The 17,982-nt window shown below is 39.2% G+C and overlaps 1 non-coding gene across 1 annotated transcript; it reads left to right on the top strand.

Annotated features, from left to right (window-relative positions):
- Positions 1-16,979: 16,979 nt before the first annotated feature.
- Positions 16,980-17,086, top strand: LOC112998658 (small nucleolar RNA R71). The gene has a single exon (XR_003263752.1). It is a non-coding gene; the product is annotated as a small nucleolar RNA R71 (small nucleolar RNA).
- Positions 17,087-17,982: the final 896 nt, after the last annotated feature.

The raw sequence follows: 17,982 nt of genomic DNA, 5'->3' as shown, positions 1-17,982 counted from the left end.
CCCAATATTTCCAAATTATGTTCTTTCATCGGTTCAATGAATCTATCCATTCTTATCTTGGTTATTCCAGAAAATAAACTCTTAGCGTTAGTCTCTTGTTTCCAAAAGATATGTTTGTTCTCTGCGAATGATTTATGCTTCCTAGGACTATAACATGTCGACCTTCGAGGTCTTTCTTTCTCTTTTCTTTTTGTTTCATTTTTTCTTATGCATGTTTGCAAAAAACTATACATCCATCGTTATCTATGAGAAAAGCTTTTTTCTCCGTACACCTACGTTCCTATACACGAAAAAAACTTTTTTCTCTATATACACACGCATTGAAAAACTCTTTCTCTCTATACCGACATGGTCTATATAAAATCTCTATTCCTTTTCAAAGATTTATTTTCCCCTTTTCAATATACACTCATTGTTTCATATAAAAATTTCCTTTATATACACTCATTGCTCATATACAAGAATTTCTTTTCACACATTGTTTATATACAAAAATTTCTTTTCTTTTCTTTATATACAAATATGACATTTTGTCCACAACGTCTCTTGCTTTCTCTATTCTTGGCGTTATCACGACGTTTGTTCGTTTTATTTTAGGATGACGTTCCTAAACGAAAACTCTACATGGATCCAGAATTTCAACAAATATTATTGACAATAACGAAATAAGCACTAACGCAACAATCCCAACAAAATGTATGCACAAAACAAATAACAATTGAAAAAAAACAACAAAAACAAACGTTAGTCCCTCAAGTCATAGAAACAAGATAACATACAAATGATAAATGATGAAACATAAAAATGAAAAGAATACGAATCTGGGGATCCCACGGTCATGTGGCTCCGCATGCCACCGGACTCTTGGGTCACGGTAACAAAAGGCGGGGTGGTCGACAAAAGCAGGGCTTTTGCTCCTACGTATCCTCAATTTGTGATGAGCAACTCAGAACTACGTAGTTCTTGATAACTGTGAGACTAAAAAATAGTCTCAATGTTTTCTTCACTAAAATGCGAACATGCTTTAGTAAAAAAACAAGACCTCCAACTGATCAGAGTAACATATGATTTTTTTGATGAAAACAATGTGTCTATTGGGGAAGTAGAGTATGCTGATGAAATTTTCTCATAACCATAAATGAGATTTTGGATGTTAGCATTTCGTTTCTAAACGACCATTTAGAGGAAACATCGGGTCCAAAATAGGAGAAAATCACTCAAAGTGTATCAATCTCACACAGGTAAGTGTTTTATCCTAATTTCGAACCATAGATATGTCATGACTTGATTTTGCAAATCATTTCCTATCAAATCAAAGATTACATGCGTGATCATGGATCAATAGGACTTTTTTTTTGGGGGAATGGTTTGTTTTTCTTGGTGGGAAATTTGGCTTTGAGTGTTTTTGGCCTTTTCCTTTTTTGTTTTTGTTTAGCGTGAGGTGAACAAGTCACCGACGCACAGGATTTTGGTTGGCAATCAAAGGGAGAGGACCACTTTAGGTCGTGGTTTCCTTTCTTTTCTTGTTTACTTGGTGACAATTCTGTATTGTTCAGATATTGTCTGGTCCAAAGGCCTTTCTACATATTTCTTCTGTTTTCTTCCGATCCTTGATCGAGAATTTTCTTTCTTTTTTTTTTTTGCTTTCTCCCACCCTTTGATTGGGAATTTTCTTTCTTTTTTGCTTTCTCACTTTCTTTGATTGGGAATTTTCTTTTTTTGTTTTCTTCCGAGGGCAAGGATTGACATTCTCACCCTGGGTCAAGGTTTATGGTAAGTTGGGATTTTGGCTCTAGGCTTCTAGAACGACTGGACATGATATATGTCAGGGTTTGGACAGCGGTTCGGGGATAAAGGGGATGCCCCACATTATTTCCATGACGCACATGCAACGATGACGATTAGGAAATTTTATGCAAAATTGGTCATGCATGCACCTATGAGGACACTCAAGCATCAAGTTTTTATGGTTATGTGACACTAAGGCTCAGGATTCATTTTCCCTATTTAAGTCAACCCAGTGTTTCCAAAATATGTTTTTTTTTTATCAAATCATGCATTCATCCAAGTCTATTTTGGGCATTTAGGAAAATTTTCACAGCATTCACCCTTCAGGTGCATACACATCTTTTTTCAAAAACTGGTTATTATCAGTAAAAAAAAATTTCAAAGAAAAGCTGGAAGTTATCTCTTCTCAAAAGCATGTTGGCTTTTCAGCTGAAAGATATATTTTTGTTCTTTTTCTTTTTTTTTTTGTTCTTTTTTTTCATGAGGTATTTTGCTACCTAAACATACGTATATTTTTGTGAGATATTTTGCTATATACATGCATATCCAAGGTATCTTGCTACCTAAACATACATACATATATTTTGTGAGGTATGACTACCCTCCGAGCTTGTGCTTGTTTTATTTAAATTCCTAGGATCATGAGCAACTAGGTGTGTCCTACTATGACTTGAGAAACAAAAGTGATCAAATAACAAGCAGAGATTTAAAAGGTACTAGGTTGCCTCCTAGTAGCGCTTCTTTAATGTCTTGAGCTGGACGCCTTATGACTTGTCGGTCACGAACCTAGTACTTTGCTTACCTTTGGCTTCGGACTTGGTCGCCTATTGGTCGGCCATGTGTCGTAGGCAACGCTCTAGCCTTATTGTGGATGAGCTGAGGTGAACTCTAGAGGTGGTGGCGGTGCGTCTGTTGCCCGCTGCCGGCCATCCCCAGGCTGTTGTGGTGTTTCGCCCTACGCTTGCCTGGGGGCGCAGTACTTCTTGATGAAAGCTCGATTAGTAGGGGGCCAATGACCTTGCTGGGGGCGACAGACACTCCGTAAAACTGATAGAGGCCCATAATCAAAGCTGGAAACCCCAAGACCTTGTTGGACTTCTTCAAGTCCACTGGGTGTCTTGCGGGCGCGATCCCTGCAAACAATAGATGAGATTAGAAATCAGTTAAGTGATGTGCATATTTACCTATATCATGATGGCGGGACCTTGCTGGGGGCAACGGGCACCCTGTAGGACTAACAGAGGCCTGTAACCAGAGCTGGAAACCCCAGGGCCCTGTTGGACTTCTCCGGGTCCACTGGGTGTCTTTGTGGGTGTGATTCCTGCAAACAATAAATGGTATCAGAAATCAGTTGAACGATGTGCATACTTACCTATGTCATGATGGCGGGACCTTGCTAGGGGCGACAGGCACTCCGTTGAACTGACAGAGGCCCGTAATCAGAGCTGGAAACCCTAGGACCCTGTTGGACATCTTCGGGTCCACTGGGTGTCTTGCGGGCGCGATCCCTGCAAATAATAGATGACATCAGAAATCAGTTGAGCGATGTGCATACTTACCTATGTCGGAACGACACAGACCAACTGATATTTCCGCAGGGGGAGATCGGCATTGCGGTCGCCAGGTGGAATGTGACTAAGTAGCAACGTCATCCGTATCTGTGTAAGAGTGGTCATGTTGGTGCGCATGACCCACACTCGTCTCTTTGCCGCGGCACGGGTGAAATCTTGCCCCGGTATGCATAGTAGCTGCGTGATAGCCTCCCTTTCTGGTTGTGCTCGCACAATTGGTCGCCCTTCAATATCAGGGGGTGGCCCAGGAACGGTTGAAAGGAAACGATTGACCCCATAACCAGGAGCGCAAGTCTCGGTAAAGCATTTAAGGGAAGAGGACCTTAAATTCTCTTAAGACGTGGATATGGAGCCCACTGAAAGTGAGGACACGTAGCCCTCTAAAGGCGAGGGCGTGTCGCCCTTTGAAGGCGAGGGTGTGCAGCCCTCTGAAGGCGAGAACGTGCAACCCTCTAAAGGTGAGGACATGCAATCCTCTGAAGGTAAGGCTGTGCAGCCCTCTAATGGCGAAGGCGTACAACCCTTTGAAGGCGAAGATGTGCAGCCCTCTGAAGGCGAGAGCGTGCTAGTACCCAAGGGTCCACCCTTTTGAGAAAGCAAGAGATCGACTCATTGAGAGGGCCGGTCATCCCAAATTCCAAAAGATGGGACATTAGGTGTAGGACATCTATGCAATTAACATGATTTTTAGGGATGCAGATGTATGCAACCTTTGAAATTTGGTAAATGTGGACTTCATATGAAACAATGCAATGCAACGAAAAGTTGTACAATGTTCATGACATTCTTTCCCTGATTTGATTTTTTTTTTGGAAAACACAGATTGACTGTCCTTTTGAAAAAGGTGATAATTCATGCAACCTTATCCTATCTTTTGCAAATCTCTTTAGGAACTCCCTCAGAGTGTATGTTCTGTTTGATTTAGTCACTTGACCATTTTAAAGTGATGGTAATGGAGCCGTTTGATGTTTAATCAATCCATTGAAATTTCAGGGTTTGCCCCCCCTTTTTTTGTTTAAAAACATCGATGGGTGAGAACTTTTTATCTGCCCCTATGTTCACTTAAGGCTCATGCACAATGCCCCTCATTTCCCTAGTGTAAGGCTTTGAGGTATCCATTTTTATCTTTCGTCATGACCTTGTAGCTGGGAACCCATTGGGTGAGAACTTCTAATCTGCCCCTAGGTTCGCTTGAGGTTTTTGCATGGTGCCTTTCATTGCCCAGTGTAAGGCTTTGAGGTACCAATCGTTGTCTTTCATCATGACCTTGTAGCAAGGAACCTATTGGGTGAGAACTTCTAATTTGCCCCTAGGTTCGTTTGAGGTTTATGCATGGGGCCTTTCATTGCCCCAGTGTAGGGCTTTGAGGTACCAATCGTTGTCTTGTTTTCACAACCTCGTAGCAAGGAAGAATGAAAGAGGCGATTGATTCTCGCAAAAAGAATTTTTCAAGGATGAGAAATAGTTTGAAGGATTTTTTCAGTTGATGGATTAAGTCAAATGACACCTATGTAGAAGCAAGATGTTTTGATGATGCTAAAGGATCAAGTGATTCTAAGTTTATTCAAGACAAGAATCCAAGAATCCAAGAAAATCAAGATATATGATCAAGTTGATCTCTAGAATCTTAGGAAGAAGTTTCCAAATTGAAAAAAGCAAAAGGTTTGGCCAAAGAATTCTATCTAAATAATTTTAAATTGAGATTTGCTCTCTGGTAATCAATTACCAGCAGCTGAAAATGTTTATAACAGTCACTAGAAATTTGAATTCAAAATTCATAATGTGTAATCGATTACACATGGATGGTAATTGATTACCAGCAGTTTATTGAACGTTCAAATTTTAAAGCCTGTAATCGACTACACAAGTCTTGTAATCCATTACCTGAGGGGATTTTCAGAAAATAATTTCCAAGAGTCACATCTATTCAAATGGTTTATGAATGGCCATCAAAGGTGATTTGGAAACACGAATTTAAAGAGAGTTTTCATTGCCCAAAAAGTTTTATCCTCTCAAAAGATTAAGAGTTTTTTTGAACTGAAATATCTTATCCTCTCAAAAATATTCCTTGGTCAACCACTTGCATATTCAATAAGGAATTTTGATTGATCTTCATTGTACAATCTATCTCTTTTAAGAGAGATTTCTTCTTCTCTTCTTCTTATTTCTGAAAAGGGATTAAGAGACTGTGAGTCTCTTGTTGTAGAGGATTCCTGAACACAAGGGAAGGGTTGTCCCTGTGTGGTTCAGACTTTGTAAAAGGAGTTTTAAAAAGAGAGTGGAAAATCTCAAGTGGGTTGCTTGAGGACTGGACGTAGGCACTGGAAGTGGCCGAACCAGTATAAATCAAGTTTGCATTCCTTTCTTCCCTTAAACTTCTTTTATTTATTGCTATTTATCTTTTGCTTTAAAGAAGTTTATTTTGAATTGTCTTTTGAGTAATTCATGTTAAGGGTGCATTGTTAATCCAAAAAGAGAGAGTGAAAGTTTAATTGGGGAATAGTCTTTGTATCTTAATTCAACCCCCCCCCCTTCTTAAGATAACTGAGGCCATTTGTCCCACATCCTATTCTTGATAACTCACTTCTCTCTAAAAAGACAAACTTTCCGGAATGATAAAATGAGGTCACATGAACGTTTTGGAAACACAGTCAGTCAAATGCTTTTTTTTTTCTTTTTCTTTTTGAACTTTTTTATATTTTGAAACTTATTTGTTTTGAACTTTACTCGTTGTTTCACGGCACCCCCACCAACGTGCAAGACGAGTAATCTCTGATTGAACGGTCTTGGAAGTCAACACTAAGGAGAGCAGGTCGCTTGAGCAAACAGAACAATGGCTTGCACCCACATTCCGGTGAAAGTTGAATAAGCAAAGATGCGTTTGTGAGAGGATGAGGGACAAAGATATCAAATTTATCCATTTTATTTAGCATTGTAACTGTGGTTTACAATAATGGTATAAACTTGAAAAATCCTAATGAGTCATTAGAGACATCTAACAACAGTTATCGAAATTGCCCCATGTGTGGTGTCGCTTGTCAGTGTTAGGATTCAACAAGCGATTCTCCTCAAATTTCAGCCAGCCCACATCAAATAGACTTTGCACCTTATGCTTCAGGGTCATACAGTGCTCAATGGATTTCTCCCTCATTCTCACCCTCTTCATTTGCCCCAGTTTTTATCAAAGCAGGATGACCAAATTTGCCTCTTTTCAAACCCACTTCGATCCTTTTGCCGGCGAAGACCATATCCGCAAAGCTGGAAGGTGTGTAACCCACCATTTTCATAGTAGAATATTGGTAATGTGTCTACCATCATGATTATCATCTCCCTTTCCATCATTGGGGGTGCCACTTGGGCTGCCAGATCCCTCCAACTTTGGGCGTATTCTTTGAAAGATTCGGGCCCCCTTTTTTGCACATGTTCTGTAATTGCATCCTATATGAAGCCATTATACTGACACTGCCTAACGAAGGCAACCATTAGGTCCTTCCAAGCATGGACTCGGGAAGGTTCCAAGTTAGTGTACCAGGTAACAGCTACCCCAGTAAGACTTTCTTGGAAGGAATGTATCAGCAATTCCTCATCTTTTACGTATGCCCCCATCTTCCGACAATACATCTTTAGATGGTTCTTGGGGCAAGTAGTCCCCTTTTACTTGTCAAAGTCCAGCACCTTGAACTTGGGAGGGGTGATGATATTGGGTACTAGGAACAACTCTGCTAGGTTAGCAAAGGCATAATCTTCACCTCCTTCAATGGCCCTGAGCCTTTCCTCTAGATGATCCAACTTTTCCATTTTTGCCATAGCATGAGGGTTTTTACTTGTTGTGGAATGCAAGAGGTGTAGCTGGGGGTGATACTGAGGGCCCTCCAAAGTGTTTTGCAGGGGTATATCACCAACTGCTTGCCCTTCAGTGGAATATTCGAGCCAAGGCTCGAAGTCGGCTAGATTGTGGTGGGGAATTTCATGTGTCTCCCCCACGGTTTAAGAGACATGTGCATGATCAGTTTGGGATTGTTGGCTCTCAATGGGTATAGGAGTGGAGTTATTGACATTTTCATTGGGAGTGTACGCCACATTGGGTGGCGTATAGTTGAGAGGCAAGCCATATGGCGGGAAGGCGTGCTCGTTTTGAATTTGCACATCATGGGGGCTGCCCACACTTCCCAAATCTTTGCCTACCATATCTGAGGTTGGATGATTCATTTGGTTGATGCCGGATGGGGACGTCGGGTTCACCTTAGCAACAACGCTGGTAGCGGCAACTGCAACCGCATTGGCTTCCATTATCTTCTTCATGCTCATCATGGCCTCCATCATTGTGGTCATTTGCTCTTTCACGGCCTCCATGTCGACCTCCATCTGCTTTTGCACCTCCTCTACTTCACCCATTACTCTTGCTCTAGCACAGGTTTGGTAAGGGCACCGTAAAGCGTGTTCTTTTCTTTTTTATAACAATGATTAAGTTCTTTTTTTTTAAGGAAAGAATGCAATGAGCAATGCAACCAATGAACAACATGGATGCATGCGAATGATGCACAGTTGAAGTATTACGAATTTTTACGCATGATATGGGGTTGAATCAATTCAGATTTTCAACATGGTCCATGACATCTTTGTCAAGGTGAAACTGGAAGTAACAGGGACATCGATAGTCCTAAATGTGTTTGGCAGTAGACGAAGCAGCGACGTAACACAATCCATCTTTTGCCCCAATTTTTTGCAAGATGGTTACTTCCATACTTCAACTTGACTCGATGAACCTTTTCGTAAAAGCATGAGCTTGGTTCAACCTCGTAATCCAAGGAATGCAATTCTGATTGCCAATACTTCGACAACATTTCATAGAGATGAAAGACTCGGGAATACACATACTATGCATGGAAAATGTAATTATGAAATTGAGATGCCTGAAGAAACATCTTTTTTTAGTTAACCAGGCATTAGGTACCATGTTCAATCATTTTGTTTTTAAGTGAAATGGGTTTATGATCCCAACATGGTTGGCTCATGGTACCTAACACATGCAACTAAGAATGTAGTGTGGATTTTCACGCTTCCCCTTTTTTTGTTTTGCAGAGGAAAATGCAAGGATCATGCATGAGCGAACATGAAAACAAAAGGTATGCAATTTGTAGAACAAAAAGTATGTTGAACGCATATGCATGATGATGCAATGACTCATGCAAAATGTGATGCTGGAATATGATAACGGACAAATGCAAGAACAACATGTTCATTATGATGCCATGAAGAGATGCTTATGCGATGCATGATATGAATGCATTTACGGACACGAGGGCCCAGAAAATTATCTCTTCTTACTTGCGCATTTGGGGGTGCAATGCCCCATGTGTGCAGTTTAAGAAGGTGATATGGATCTTCTGGCTTCCCATGACAAAAAACGAGACCAACATACAACGCGTGCGTGACGACATGATGTAGAGGCGCAAAAGCATAACACGGGGATGCACAGAGTACGACAATATCCACAAATAATTACAAGCAAAGGCGTACATGACATTTAGGACTACATGCATGGCAGTGTTTAAAACGGCACGCAGCGTGTTTGCTCTGTGCCCCTATTTTAGGGACCTATAAGGTAATATCTAGGGGTCTCTAATAACTACTCCCAACGATCCATATCTCACATGGTTGTTTTCTAGAGGTATCATCACTCAAGATAATAATATTGCGGCGGTATGAAATACTAGCGACAACACATTATAAAGAGAGAAAGCTCTAGACGAGGTTTCACTATTATCAAGCAAGTCGGAGACCTAGCATGACCATAGATCCACCTCCACTCCTTAGATTTTCATGAACCCGGGTATAGGGCCCCTTTTTTACTCAAACCCATGGGTGCTTAGAATGCGGTGTAAAAATGTGGAAAAGACAGCATTTATTATTTTTACACAGTTCAAGAAAAAGCGCACACACAAAGTTTCATAATTCCACACTTTCCTAAAATAGGCCTAACTCACAAAAATAGTCCCCAATGAAGTCGCCAACTGTCGCAACCTACCCTTTTACAGGCGAGCAGGCGAGGCTCACGGGTGCGTCTTCCAAAGGAGGAAAATGCGTGGAGTCGCCACCAACGTTTATTTGTGGAAAACGTCGAAAAAACCGAAGGAAACCAGTCATGAAGAATATTCTAGATTCGGGAGTTGTATTTACGTTTGAGGAAGGTATTAGCACCTCTCACGTTTGTCTCAAAGGACAACAACCTTAATTTTAGAATTGTGTGAAATTGTGTACCTAAACTTTTATTTCTTTTTTATTTTTTAGGTCGACAAAAGCGGGTCTCTTGCTCCTACGCACCCTCCATCAAAGAGGAAGTCAGACCTACGTAGTTCTTTTTAAAGGGCAAATCAAGCGATTCTTTTTACTTGGAAGGAGGTCCTTGTAAGGCGTTGGACCTTAAAATGACCCATTTTTACTTGGTGAGAAAACTGAGGTATCGAACCTTAAAATCCTTTTTAGTGATTTTTTGTGGATGAGCTTGACTTTGCGAGTTGATTTTAGCCTTAGTTTCACGTTAGTTATTAGTCAATTCAATTAAGAAAGAGAAATCCCAAAGAGAAACGTTCGTTTGATTTTTTTGGTTTATTTTACTAAAAGATATTTTTTATTATTATATTATTATTTTACCTCTTTTTGGTTTCCAACGTGGTTACGGCATGACCGAATGGTCAGATTTCATTTTAACAGAAATTAACGGATATTACAAATCAAATGATCGGTGGAAATTTATTTTATTTTTTGATTAGGCGAGAAAATGACTTAAGTAAATGGCTAAAGCACGTCAAAAGGGGGTACGAAAAGTAAATAAAACGAGAATAAAAGTACATGAAACAAATGGGGACCACCAAGGGTACATAGAATGAATTGAAAAGTTAGATTTCAGGAACTTACCAGTTGAAGACCGAAGAACGAACGACGAATGATGAAGGATGGTTGAAAATCTTCGCGAAATCACCCACGAAAACGTTACGGAAGCGCCTCGGCTTGGATTTTCTTCACGGAAACAATTTTCCTCACTAATTTTAAGTGATTACGAAGTACCATAAGGGTTGAACCCTTTTCTCCTCCACTCTTCCCCCTATTTATAGGAAAATAGGGGAGGAGCTTGCCACCCAGCTCGCCCAGGCGAGCCAGGTTGCTTCCTCCAGAAGCAATCGCCTTCTCCAAGTGGGCCTGGTTGCTATTTGCACCCCTTTTTTTTTACTAAATACACCCCCTTTACTTTTTTGGTGATTCTTTTTCCGTAACGTTACGAAACTTTATGAATTTCGTAATGATACTTGGTTTCTTTTCGTAAGGTTACGGAACCTTACGGGTCATGTAATTACTCCTTTTTTAGCTTTCGGAATGTTACGGAAACTCACAGATTGCGTAACAATACTTCCTTTTGATTTCCGGCATGTTACGAAATTTCACGGATTGCGTAACAATGCTTCCTTTTGATTTCCGGCATGTCTCGGAACTTCACGTATTGTGCAACAAAGGATTCCAAGTACCTCAAAGCGGTCAAACAAAGGTTGCATGCCATCAAACAATGGTCCCCGGACAAAATTAGGGTATGACAAGAGTGATTCTCCTAAATTCTTGAGCGATTCAAGAACACCCTGGTTGTATCAAAGGACTTTCACAACCTTTGTGTGTTGCCCTCGCCGGAAAGAGTGATTTTTTCCTTCCTTTCATCTTCAACCTTGTTCTTTCAAACCATAATTTCATAAAATCCATTCCTGCCTAGAATTATCTCGTGGCCATAACTCCCATTTTACGCATTCAAATTAAGTGATTCTTGAGCCTAAATTGAATTTCATATTGAGACCTTTCACCTCATTTTGGAATCACCTCATTTGGAGCCATGTAGCTTGAGTTATTGCCATTTCTATATTTCTGTCCAACCACCACTTAACCTACGTTTTATCATCTCATTCTTCCATTTTTTGCCAAGAACCACCTTGATCGAGGCCGTACCCGAATCAAATATATATTAAAATGTAGTAACTAAGAAGTGATCCTAGGTCATTTTCCAACAAGCAATGATAAGCCAAATGTTCATAACAGATAGTAGGAAATAGTAACAAATTGGGGGGGTGGGGGGTTGTTTGCTTTTGTAAATTAAACAGCAAGTAAAATTGAATTAGAAAATATCAGAATTAAAATATTTTGCTTCCCCTTGATTCACAAGCAAGTCACTTATCCTAGGTTGCGAGAATTTATCCTTTATCAGTTTAACCACTTAATCGAACCCTAAATTAAATTACTAAGCAAAATTTAACATAAGGCATTCATTATGTGATTAAGCAACACATACACCAACAACTCATAAACGATCATTAAGCATGAACGTAAATTAAGCGCAGAGACAATTAATCAAGCACTAAGCATGCATGAATTAATAGCAACAAATTCAGAGTAATTAGTGAAGAGGAAAAACTGAACAGAATTTAACAGTAATAATAGAACCTCAAAGAGAATTGTGCTTGATCCTCAAGAGAAAACAACGCTGGGGACTTAGCCTTCCATTAATAACTAGAGAGCGAAATTATAGATTGAAGAACGAAATTTTATTGCTAAAACGAAAAGTCAGAACTGGAATTGTAAAAACGAAAAAAGGAGAAAAGAGAGAGAGAGAGAAAGCCTAAATTAGAACCTTGGTGTTGTTATATAGTTTTTCAGCCCCAAAGCTTACAAATCTATTTTAAATCCAAGCCCATAAATAAAATAAAATCAAATCTATATAAGATAAGATCTAGATGAAATAATATCTAGATGAGATCAAATCTAAATAATATCTTATCAAGATAAGATAAGATAAGATCTAATTTTGTAGAATAAAATAGTCAGCCCTCTTCAAGTCCAAGCCCAATTTTGGATTCAAGCCCAAGCCCAATGCTTCATTAATTCCTGAAATTAGATTAAAAACATCACATTAGCTGAATGGGCCCAAATAATAAAATTGCCTAATTAATTTGACAATTAAGACTAATCAGTACTTAAAATGGTGCAAAAAGGGTTAAGAAATAGGAGAAAATAATGGCATATAAAAACCCCCCATACTTAGCCTTTTGCACTCCTGGGCAAAATGAAATAAAGAACAAAATCCAAGGATATCAAAGAGAGACAAACACAAACATTTACATATTTCGCAATGAACATCAAGGAATGAAAGGAATGGGTAACATCTAACATGAAGAGATCCAAAGAGTCAAGACATTCATGAAAATCATCCAAGCAACCCAATCATGGCAAAATAGTTAATGAGCTCAAGAATGAAAAGTGATAAAGCCTCACAAGATATACACTCTATCTCTCAAGTGTCTAGGCTACTGTTTACTCTCGAAGCATCCATGAAAACAAACACCACATAGACTTGGCAAAAATTCTAAAATTGACAACAACTTGACAAACACATGCACATGAGGATCAAAAGGTCTTTAAAGGTTGTAATGGGGCCAAGGACAAGGTAGGGAAGAAAAATATGGAATAAGTAGCTAAATCCCAAAGGAATAGAGGAGCAATGGGGAATAAGTGGAAATTAAGCACAAGTAGTAAACCCAAACCCTCTAATATCAACAAAATCAACCAAGGCTCCCAAATCAAGTCCTCATAACAAGACCTCATTTATTCAACTTCACTTCTTTTCTTCTCTTTTTTTTTTTAACAGTATGAATTTGCAGCAATTGAATTTTTTTTTTTTTGCAGCAATTGAAGATTAAAGCAAGAACTAGGCAATATATATACATCAAGCATGGCCAAAATAAAACATTAAGCATGGCCACAAATCATATCTTCCAATGAAACATACCCCCCCACACACTTATTCCCAAAACAATTCCAAAGCTCCAAAATTCCTTAAGGGTAAGGTGATATCATGGTTTTTCACTTAAGGCTTGTAATGAGCTTCAAAACAAAGAAAGGGGAACATAGGCTCAAAGGGGCTATCAAAGGAATTAATTCAAGGTAAGTCCATTTGGCTAGAAGCTTATAAGAACAAAATTGCCAAAATCATTTCCAAATATGCATGTGAATTAGGAAGCATCAATAAGAATCAAGCCAAGGCTATTGTGCAAGCAATCAATGGGGCAAAACACACCAAAAGATTATGATGACGGATGGCTCAAATTCTCACAAAGGTAAACTTATCACTTTCAAATTGAGCTTTCAAAACTATCATGACATGTAGAGGAAAAACTAGGATTTCAAATCACAAAATGTCAAGAGACTTTTATATTCAAAACAATTACCCATTTCTTGAACATATCCTATAATTCAAAGAAAAATATGCAAAGTTGTACATGCAAACAGAATTGACCTAAAATATTAAACTAGAAACCCAACAAAACTAACAAATTTAACACAAACAAAACTAGCAAAACCAAAACCAAAGAACACTCCCCCCCCCCCCATACTTAAACAACACATTGTCCTCAATGTAGCACAATTAAAAGATTAAAAGCAATTAAATCATCAAATAGAATCGGACAAATGTAATAAAAGTAAAGAAGGAGATTGGAAAAGAAAAACTCCCTAAGTCATGGTGGAAAAAAAGTAAGCTGAAGTAAGGAGATCTTTTGAGCAAGGACAACCCCCAATGTGTAATTGGATGCATCGCACATTAGCTCAAATGGGGTTGTCCAATCAGGTGCCTGAATGATAGGGGTGGTAGTCAGTGCTCTTTTGAGGCAATGAAAGGCCTCTTTGCATTTATCATTAAAGTCAAACTCCACCTCCTTTTTCAACAAGTTGGATAGTGGAAGGACTACCTTGCTAAAATCTCTTATAAAGCGCCTGTAGAATCCTGCATGACCAAGAAAAGATCGCACCTCTCGCACGCAAGAGGGGTAAGGTAATTGTGAAATAACAGAATTTTTTGCTGGATCTACTTCAATGCCCTTATTGGAAATAATGTGGCCTAAACCTATATCTTGCTCAACCATAAAATGACATTTTTCAAAATTTAGAACAAGGTTAGTTTCAATGCATCTATTCAAAACCTTTTCCAGACTATCCAAACAAATATCAAAAAAGGATCCATATACAATGAAATCATCCATAAACACCTCTATGCAATTTTCTAAAAAGCACTAAAAATACTAATCATGCACCGCTAGAAGGTACCAGGGGCATTGCACAGGCCGAAAGGCATCCTCCTATAGGTAAAAGTGTTGAAGGGGCAGGTGAATATGGTTTTTTTCTGATCCTCAGGAGCAATAGTGATTTGCATATAACCAGAAAAACCATTAAGGAAACAGTAGTGAGATTTACCTGTCAGGCGTTCAAGCATCTGGTCAATGAATGACAGTGGAAAATGGTCCTTTTTGGTAACCTGGTTCAACCTCATATAGTCGATGCAGACTCTCCAACTGTTCTGCACCCGAGTAGGAATCAACTCCTCCTTCTCATTTTTTATCATGGTGAGGCCGGTTTTCTTCGGGACTACCTGGACAGGGCTCACCCATTGGCTGTCAGAGATAGGATAAATGATGCCAGCTTGCAAAAGCTTGGTCACCTCCTTCTTCACTACATCAAGAATCACCGGGTTGAGTCTTCTCTATGGTTGTCTTACTGGTTTAGCTCCATCTTCTAAATTTATTCGATGCATACATGTGGATGAGCTAATACTAGGAATGTCTGCCAGGGTCCAGCCTATAGCCTTCTTATGCTTCTTGAGAACATATAACAACTTCTCATCTTGCTCATCAACAAGGGAGGCAAATATAATTACTGGAAAACTTTTGCCATCCAAGTAAGCATATTTTAAATTTGATGGTAGAGGCTTCAATTTTGGTGTGGTCGGCTGGATAGTGGTAGAAAGAAATGGTTTCTCAGCCTGTACCTCATAAAGAAAGTCAGAAGTATGTGTACTTCCTGAAACATGGTTAGTTCTATCTGACTTTATAAAATCAATCTCAAGAGGTAAAACATCAGACATGTAATCAATATCAAAATCAGATTCACTCTCAGCATCAAATTCAAACATATAATCAAGTACAAATTCAGATTCAATGCATGAAGAGTGAAAGGCATGCAAATTAGAATGAAGATCAGTCATGTATTCATCAACAATATGGTCAATTATTTCAACACGAAATACAGAAAGATCTTCAGATGAGTGTTTCATAGCATCAAGAATATTAAAATGAATAGCTATATCACCAAACTCCATAGATAGTGTGCCTGCATATACATCTATCTTAGTTCTAGTAGTTTTCATAAAAGGTCTGCCTAGAATGATGGAAACTGATCCTTTAGAAAATCCCTCCTCCATATTCAAAATATAAAAATCAACAGGGAAAATCAGTTCACCAACTCTAACTAAGACATCCTCTATGAAACCAGTAGGATAGGCAACACTTCTATTAGCTAAATGAATTACCACATCAGTTGACTGCAAGGGACCAAGAGATAGAGAATTAAAAATAGACAGAGGCATAACACAAACAGAAGCTCCTAAATCTAGCATGGCATTGTCAAACTTACTGCTCCTTATAATACAAGGTATGTTGAATGTACTTGGATCTTTACATTTTTCAGGGATTTGGGGAACAAATTTACCAATCAATGCGGAGACATTTCTGCCCATACTAATTCTTTCACTTCCTTTAAGCTTCCGCTTATTAGTACACAACTCCTTCAAGAATTTAGCATATCTTGGAATTTGCTTTATTGCATCCAGCAGAGGTATGTTTACTTCTACTTTTCTAAATGTTTCCAAGATCTCCTTCTTTGTCTCTTCCATTTTTTTGTTGGAAATTGCTCTTGGAGGGAATGGAAGAGGGATATGCTGCTGCTCTGTAGAGTCACCTGCATAGAAATTGTTAGGTAACTTACTCTTTACATTTTCATTTTTGGCATCATCTTTTTCTGGAGTAGAGTGAGGTTGGGCAGGTTCATTTGCTGGTTGAGGTCCTTGACATTGCTTTCTCGATCTCAATGTAATGGCACTCAACTGTTTGTTGTTTCTGGGGTTGTTGCTGTTGTTGCTGCTGGATTGGTGGAGGAACGTATGGTCTGCTTGGGCCAGCAGCATTCTGAAAATAAGGTTGTTGTTGTTGCTGCTATTGTGAAGGATTCGACCATCTAAGGTTGGGATGATTCCTCCACTCGAGATTGTACCTATTGCTGGAGAGGTCATAATTGTTCTATTGTGGCTAATTTTGCTACTGAGGTTGAGGAGGTCTATTGTAGATATTTGCAGCATAAGCTTCAGGCTGTTCAATTGCTTCAGATTGTTGCACAAAAGGGCAAAGGTCTGTGTGGTGGTCGGCAGAGGAGCATAAACCACAAAGTCTGGCGACAGGTGCAGATTTTTTATTCATGGCCAGTTGGGTTACCAGGTTAACCAAGGCATCTAGATTACCTTCAAGCTTCTTAGTCTCACCTGATGAAGATGAATTCGTGGCTACTTCATGCACTCCTCTAATGACAATAGCATCATTTCTGGCACTAAATTGTTGGGAGTTGGAAGCCATCTTCTCAATTAAATTTTTGGCTTCAGCAGGGGTCATGTCTCCAAGGGCTCCACCACTGGCAGCATCTATCATACTTCTCTCCATGTTACTGAGTCCTTCATAAAAATATTGGAGGAGAAGCTGCTCAGAAATCTGGTGGTGAGGGCAACTGGCACATAGCTTCTTAAATCTCTCTCAGTATTCATATAAGCTCTCTCCACTGAGTTGTCTAATGCCTGAAATATCCTTTCTGATGGCCGTGGTCCTGGAAGCAGGAATTTTTTTTTCTAAGAATACTCTCTTGAGGTCATCCCAGCTCGTGATGGACCGTGGAGCAAGGTAATAAAGCCAGTCCTTTGCCACTCCCTCTAAAGAATGAGGAAAAGCCTTCAAAAATATGTGATCCTCCTGGACATCCGGGGGTTTCATGGTGGAGCAGACAATATGGAATTCTTTCAAATCTTTGTGCGGGTCTTCACCTGCAAGGCCATGAAACTTTGGAAGCAAATGGATTAGTCCAGTTTTAAGAACATAAGGGACATCCTCATCAGGGTATTGGATGCACAAGCTTTCATAGGTGAAATCAGGTGCAGCCATTTCCCTTAGAGTCCTCTCACGGGGTGGAGGTTGTGCCATGTTCTGAGAATGTTCAAAATAATAATGCTCAAAATCACCAATAACAGAATGCTCAGGATGCTCAAAAGGTACCAAATGATGTCTAACTAATCTATGAAATGTCCTATCTATCTCAGGATCAAAGGGTTGTAAGTCATATCGATTGCCTCTAGTCATACACTATATTCAGCATGCACAACTAGTTGCCTTCTTATGCAAGTAACAATGTAGGTTTGAAGTACAACTACCCTCAAATGATATCCAAATGACTTGAAATTTTGTGATCAACCTTATAAAATGATGAGAAGATAGCACAAAAAATTTCAAACAGAAATTCAAAGTCTAACTAAAAAAGCTAAAAATGACAAGTTAAGAAAAATAAGAGAATAATACTTGGAAAATAAAAAACTTTTGACATAATCGCAATTTTTGGAAGAAGGAGACCTCAGCCGACCTATGGTGGCGGCCATGACATGGGAAATTTTTTCCTACCCCAAATACATATATAATAATTGCGATTCTGATAACCAGAGCAAAAG

This window comes from Glycine max, chromosome 12 (assembly GCF_000004515.6).
Source record: "Glycine max cultivar Williams 82 chromosome 12, Glycine_max_v4.0, whole genome shotgun sequence".
Classification (NCBI taxonomy): Eukaryota; Viridiplantae; Streptophyta; class Magnoliopsida; order Fabales; family Fabaceae; genus Glycine; species Glycine max.
This window is presented reverse-complemented; position numbering and strand designations above follow the sequence as displayed.